The sequence below is a fragment of the Bos grunniens genome, chromosome 11 (assembly GCF_055505025.1).
Source record: "Bos grunniens cultivar Pamir isolate PY7600 chromosome 11, Bosgru_T2T1.0, whole genome shotgun sequence".
NCBI lineage: Eukaryota > Metazoa > Chordata > Mammalia > Artiodactyla > Bovidae > Bos > Bos grunniens.
The window spans coordinates 35,353,294-35,360,043 of NC_141175.1; the positions used below are offsets into that span (position 1 = coordinate 35,353,294).

General features: G+C 39.2%; 1 pseudogene across 1 annotated transcript; it reads right to left on the minus strand.

The window, feature by feature from the left end:
* Positions 1–5,678: 5,678 nt before the first annotated feature.
* LOC147362887 (small ribosomal subunit protein uS12 pseudogene) lies at positions 5,679–6,182 on the minus strand (annotated as a pseudogene). Its single transcript, XR_015136571.1, has one exon. The product of XR_015136571.1 is annotated as a small ribosomal subunit protein uS12 pseudogene (transcript).
* Between the last annotated feature and the right edge of the window lie 568 nt (positions 6,183–6,750).

The following is a 6,750-nucleotide window of genomic DNA, read 5'->3' on the forward strand; positions in this document are numbered from 1 at the left end:
AAAAGTTGGAAGAAATGAGAAAAATGTAGGAGAAAAAGATTATTGCATTGAATAAATATCCAAGAAATATACAGAATTCTGACAACAATAATTTAAACCAACAGAGGATATGACCAGAAATTTCATAGAAAATTACAAATCAAAGAAGAAAAAGAAAGAGGAGTAAGAAAAAAAGGAGAACAAGGGGGAGTAAGAGAAGAGAAAAGAAAGAGAAAGAAGAAAAGAAGCTCAAACTCAACAGCAACCAACAAAAGCAAATTAAATGAGATGTATTTGCCCATCAGATTGTCCAAGATTTAAAAGCTTGCTTAAAGCCAATTTTTGCCTTGTAATGCTCAAGTTGCAGTAAGCTTCTAAATGGTTTATAATTGCCAGTAAGATTTATATTTAATGCAGGTGTTATTTAGAAGTATTTAAAAACTTCCAAATGTACAGGTTTTTAAAAAAATATTTTAGTATTGGTAATGCATGAATTGTTCAAAAGCAAAATGTGTAAAAGGTGCCAAAAGATGAAAGAAAAGGCTCCCCTTCCGGCCCAGTCTCCTTATCAATCCAGCCCCTCTTACAGCCTTCATCGTTGTTGCCTCCATACATTTCCAGCATGTGTCTATTAATAGAAGCATTAATTAATTAAGACAAGTATTAATGTATTCTTTTCCTTCTCATTTATCCTACAAAAGGTGGCATATTATGTATTATGTATTATTCTGCATCTTGTTTTTCTTAAGAATATATTGAAAATGAGAGCTGTCTATGACTATCATACATCAGAGTTTTTAATTATTGAGAAATGTACCTAGAGCATATAAGGTATATTTGCAATGTTTAGAGTGAATCTTTAAGATATTCCCACACAGTGAGGAACTAGAATACAGCTGGTATCTGCAAAGCCACTCCCTGATCACATCATCCACCCGTTTCCCTCTAGGTAACCACTCTCCTGGCTTTGGGGGTTAATAATTTCCTTGCTTTTCTTTACGATTTTGGCACCCCACTCCAGTACTCTTGCCTGGAAAATCCCATGGATGGAGGAGCCTGGTGGGCTACAGTCCACGGGGTCACTAAGAGTCGGACACAACTGAGCGACTTCATTTTCACTTTTCACTTTCATGCTTTGGAGAAGGAAATGGGAACCCACTCCAGTATTCTTGCCTGGAGAATCCCAGGGACGGGGGAGCCTGGTGGGCTGCCATCTATGGGGTCGAAGAGAGTCGGACACGACTGAAGCGACTTAGCAGCAGTAGCAGCAGTGGTTAATTTTTTGTCATTGTTGTAAAGCATTCCTGTATGAATGTAACACAGTTTTTATGAACTTTTAGCCTTCAGTTTGAGGTTATTGTGTTGCTGTGAAAGTTCTCTTTTGTCTCCTGGTTTACAGCAACAATTATCAAAGTGTGGTCCATGAACCCCTAGGGATCACAGGAACCTTATCAAGGAGTCACTGAAGTTAAAGCTATTTTCTTCTATGATAATACCAAGATGTAATGTGCCCTTTCATCTTATTTATAGCTTCCTTTGCTATGCAAAAGCTTTTAAGTTTAATTAGTTCCCATTTGTTTATTTTTGCTTTTATTTCTGTTACTCTAGGAGGTGGGTCAAAGAGGATCTTGCTGTGATTTATGTCAAAGAGTGTTCTGCCTAGGTTTTCTTCTAAGAGTTTTATATTGTCTGGCCTTATATTTAGGTCTTTAATCCATTTTGAGTTTATTTTTGTATGTGGTGTTAGGAAGTGTTCTAGTTTCATTGTTTTAAATGTAGCTGTCGAGATTTCAAAGCACCGCTTATTGAAGATGCAGTCTTTTCTCCATTGTATATTCTCGCCTCCTTTGTCAGAGAAAAACTTAAAAGCTTTTGCTCAGCAAAGGAAACTATAAACAAGATGAAAAACAACCTTCAGAATGGGAGAAAATAATTTCAAATGAAGCAACTGACAAAGGATTAATCTCCAAAATATACAAGCAGTTCATGAAGCTCAATATCAGAAAAACAAACAACCCAATCAAAAAATGCTTGGAAGATCTAAATAGATATTCCTCCAAAGAAGACATACAGATGGTCAACAAACATATGAAAAGATGCTCAACATTGCTCATTATTACAGAAATGCAAATTAAAATTACAATGAGGTATCACCTCATACCAGTCAGAATGGTCATCATCAAAAAATCTACAAACAAAAAATGCTGGAGAAGATGTGGAGAAAAGGGAACCCTCTTGTACTGTTGGCGGGAATGTAAATTTATACAGCCACTATGGCAGTTCCTTAAAAAACTAGAAATAAAACTACCATATGACCCAGCAATCCACTACTGGGCATGTACCTGAGAAAACCATAATTCAAAAAGTCATATGTACCCCGATGTTCATAGCAGCACAATTAACAATAGCCAGAACATGGAAGCACCCTAGATGTCTATCGACAGATGAAAGGATAAAGAAATTGGGGTACATATATACAATGAAATATTACTCACCCATAAAAAGGAATGCATTTGGGTCAGTTGTAGTGAAGTGGATGAACCTAGAGTTTGTTATACAAAATGAAGTAAGTCAGAGAGAGAAAAACAAATACATTAACGTGTATATATGGAGCCTAGAAAAATGATACTGAGAGTCTATTTGCAGGGCAGGAATAGAGAGGCAGACATAGAGAACAGACTTGTGGGCACAGTGGAGGAAGGAGAAAGTGATCTGAATTGGGAGAGTAGCACTGACATTTATATGCTACCATGTGTAAAAGGGATAGCTAGCAGGAAGAAGGAGAAGGCAATGGCACCCCACTCCAGTACTCTTGCCTGGAAAATCCCATGGGCAGAGGAGCCTGGTGGGCTGCAGTCGATGGGGTTGCGAAGAGTCGGACATGACTGAGCGACTTCACTTTCACTTTTCACTTTCCTGCATTGGAGAAGGCAATGGCAACCCACTCCAGTGTTCTTGCCTGGAGAATCCTAGAGACGGGGGAGCCTGGTGGGCTGCCATCTATGGGGTCGCACAGAGTCAGACACGACTGAAGCAACTTAGTAGCAGAAGCAGCAGCAGCAGCAGCAGCAGCAGCAGGAAGCAGCTTATAGCAGAGGGAGCTCAGCCTGATGCTCCATGGTGACCTAGAAAGGTAGGATGGGAGGGGTAGGAGGGAAGCTCAAGATAGAGGAGATATACCTATAGCTGATTCACATTGTTATATAGCAGAAACCAACACAACATTGTAAAGCAATTATCCTGCAATTAAAATTTTTGTTAAGATTTTTTTAAAAATTGAAAAAAAAGAAAAGAGATAATGTGCCCTTTCCACTCTGTGGACATTCACATTTATGATACAAAAGCACTAATAAGTAAAACTGTAGCCGCCTTCATTTGTGTCCAACTCTTTGCAACCGCATGGACTGCAGCACACCAGGCCTCCCTGTCCAACCTGGGAGTTGGTACTCCCAGAGTTTTTTCAAGCTCATGTCTATTGAGTCAGTGATGCCATCCAACCATCTCATCCTCTGTCGTCCCCTTCTCCTCCCACCTTCAATCTTTCCCAGCACTGTGTCTTTTCAAGAGCCAGTTCTTCACATCAGGTGGCTAAAGTACTGGAGTTTCAGCTTCAGCATCAGTCTTTCCAATGAATATTCAGGACTGATTTCCTTTAGGATGGACTGGTTGGATCTTCTTGGAGTCCAAGGGACTCTCAAGAGTCTTATCCAACACCACAGTTCAAAAGCATCAACTCTTCAGAGCTCAGCTTTCTTTATAGCCCAACTCTCACATTCACACATGACTATTGGAAAGACCGTAGCTTTGACTAGACAGACCATTGTTGGCAAAGTAATGACTCTGCTTTTTAATATGCTATCTAGGTTGGTCATAACATTTCTTCCAAGGAACAAGCGTCTTTTAATTTCATGGCTGCAGTCACCATCTGCAGTGATTTTGGAGCCCCCAAAATAAAGTCTGTCACTGTTTCCATTGTTTCCCCATCTATTTGCCATGAAGTGATGGAATTGGATGCCATCATCTTAGTTTTCTGAATGTTGAGCTTTAAGCCAACTTTTTCACTCTCCTCTTCCACTTTCATCAAGAGGCTTTTTAGTTCCTCTTCACTTTCTGCCATAAGGGTGGTGTCATCTGCATCTCTGAGGTTATTGATACTTCTCCCAGCAATCTTGATTCCAGCTTGTGTTTCTTCCAGCCCAGCGTTTCTCATGATGTACTCTGCATAGAAGTTACATAAGCAGGGTGACAATATACAGCCTTGACGTACTCCTTTTCCTATTTGGAACCAGTCTGTTGTTCCATGTCCAGTTCTAACTGTTGCTTCCTGACCTGCATACAAATTTCTCAAGAGGTGGATCAGGTGGTCTGGTATTCCCATCTCTTTCAGAATTTTCCACAGTTTATTGTGATCCATAGTCAAAGGCTTTGGCATAGTCAATAAAGCAGAAATAGATGTTTTTCTGGAACTCTCTTGCTTTTTCCATGATCCAGCAGATGTTGGCAATTTGATCTCTGGTTCCTCTGCCTTTTCTAAAACCAGCTTGAACATCTGGAAGTTCATGGTTCACATATTGCTGAAGCCTGGCTTGGAGAATTTTGAGCATTACTTTACTAGCGTGTGAGATGAGTCTGTGGTAAGTGATATTTTTCTGGTTATTTGTCCATTTTATTTAAAGTTTCACATTTGTTGGCCTAAAGTTGTTCATGATAGCTTCTATTATTTTATTAATAATGCTACAATGTCTGTAATATGTAGTACCTTTTTATATTTCTGAAATTATTTGTACCTTCTCAACTGTCTTGATCATATTTGCCAGAGTTAGTGAGTTTTATCATTCTTTTCAAAGTCCCAAATTTTGACTTGTTGAGCAGTGTGAAACTGAACTGCAAATCCACAAGCATTGATATATGATTTTATAGAGATTTTTTTCACCACTCTGCTTGGCTCTAAAGCAGTTTTTCTTGCATTCCTGGGCCTTGGGGGTATCACTGTTTTGCACCCCAGCTTTAGAGAGGGAATGTATCCTTATAGCCCCCACATGCTGGATATCCCCTGAGCTAGATGTCTGTCAAAGCTGAAGATGTCAAAACTAATGCTCAAATTCACGCAAATCTGCAAATACCACTGGGGACAAAAGCAATCTCAGGGTTCTGCCCAGCTCTCCAGATTCCTGCCCTCACTTGACTCCAGCCCAATAAAGTCTTACCCTTACTATTAATAGCTGTATGATGATTTTAAGAATTTTTAAAAAACATTTTTATTCAGTATTATCATCACTTTCAAAGGAACATTGGTCCAGATATTTAACCAGACTTACCATCATAAATTTGCATAAATTCAGTAATGCTCTTATTTTTAAACAATGTGAAATATCATTTTGGGTCAGTTTGAATGCTTTCTGCATTGATTCTATTGACATGCTATCGATGTTTTATTAAATTCTATTGATGTCTGATATTACTGCTACTGCTTCTGCTTTTATCATTTGCACGGCCAATTTTTTCCCACATCTTTACTTTCAATTATTTCATGCTGTTTCCTTTTTTTTTTTTTTTTTTGAGTTTTCTCAACATACTGTACATTTATTTCAGCTTTAACTAATATGGTTTATTCCACAGAGAAAAAAATTTTATGAATCCCATTTACTCTAGAAATAACAGTTTTTCTTGGGTAAGAAAATAGGACACAGAACGTATTATTGGTATAGGAAAATTTATTACTATCGTGCTTTCATCATCAAAATTTATGATCTTGGTCTTTCCTTCTTGCCTTTATATAAAGCCAAAAGAGAGACATTGGCTACTTTGACAACCTTAAAGCGGACTCCAGGAATGTCACCAACAGCATGACCTTTGCGACCAAATCCAGCAACCAGAACTTCATCATTTTCCTCAATAAAATTCAAGCAACCATCATTGGGTACAAAAGCAGTGATCTTTTTGCCATTCTTGATTAGCTGAACCCTGACACACTTCCTGATGGCAGAATTTGGCTGTTTGGCTTCAACTCCTACTTTTTCCAGCACAATTCCCTTAGCGTGAGAAGCGCCGCCAAAAGGGTTGGCCTTCAGGGCTGTGCCCAGATGTGCTTTCTTGTACTGCTTATCATGCCACTTCTGGTCTCGTCGGTGGCTACAGAGCTTCCTGGCAGTACGAAGACCGCGACACTTGCCCATCCTGCCGGCGCCACGGGCCTGAGCGAAAGAGCATGCTGTTTCCTTTTAAGTATATATTTTATAATAGCAAATAGCTGGTTTTCTTTTATTATTGCCAAATCTAGAAGTCTGTGACTTTTACGTTTTACTTTTATATATTCATAAATATTGAGTGACATGCTTGAACTTATTTTTACCATAATATTCAGCATTTTTATTTAGAAAATACACCCTCCCCCCTCCCCCCCCCCCCCCCCCACAACACACACACTCTTACTCCACTTGATTATTCAGGGTTTTTTTTCCTTCATCATTGCTCCATTTGATTTTTTTCTTTAATGGTATGGGAGTGATATATCATATTTCTATTATTCTATTCAGTTCAGTTGCTCAGTCATGTCCAACTCTTTGTGACCCCATGAGCTGCAGCACGCCAGGCCTCCCTGTCCATCACCAACTCCCAGAGTCCACTCAAACCCATGTCCATTGAGTCGGTGATGCCATCCAATCATCTCATCCTCTGTTGTCCCCTTCTCCTCCTGCCCTCAATCTTTCCCAGCATCAGGGTCTTTTCAAATGAGTCAGCTCTTCGCATCAGGTGGCCAAAATATTGGAG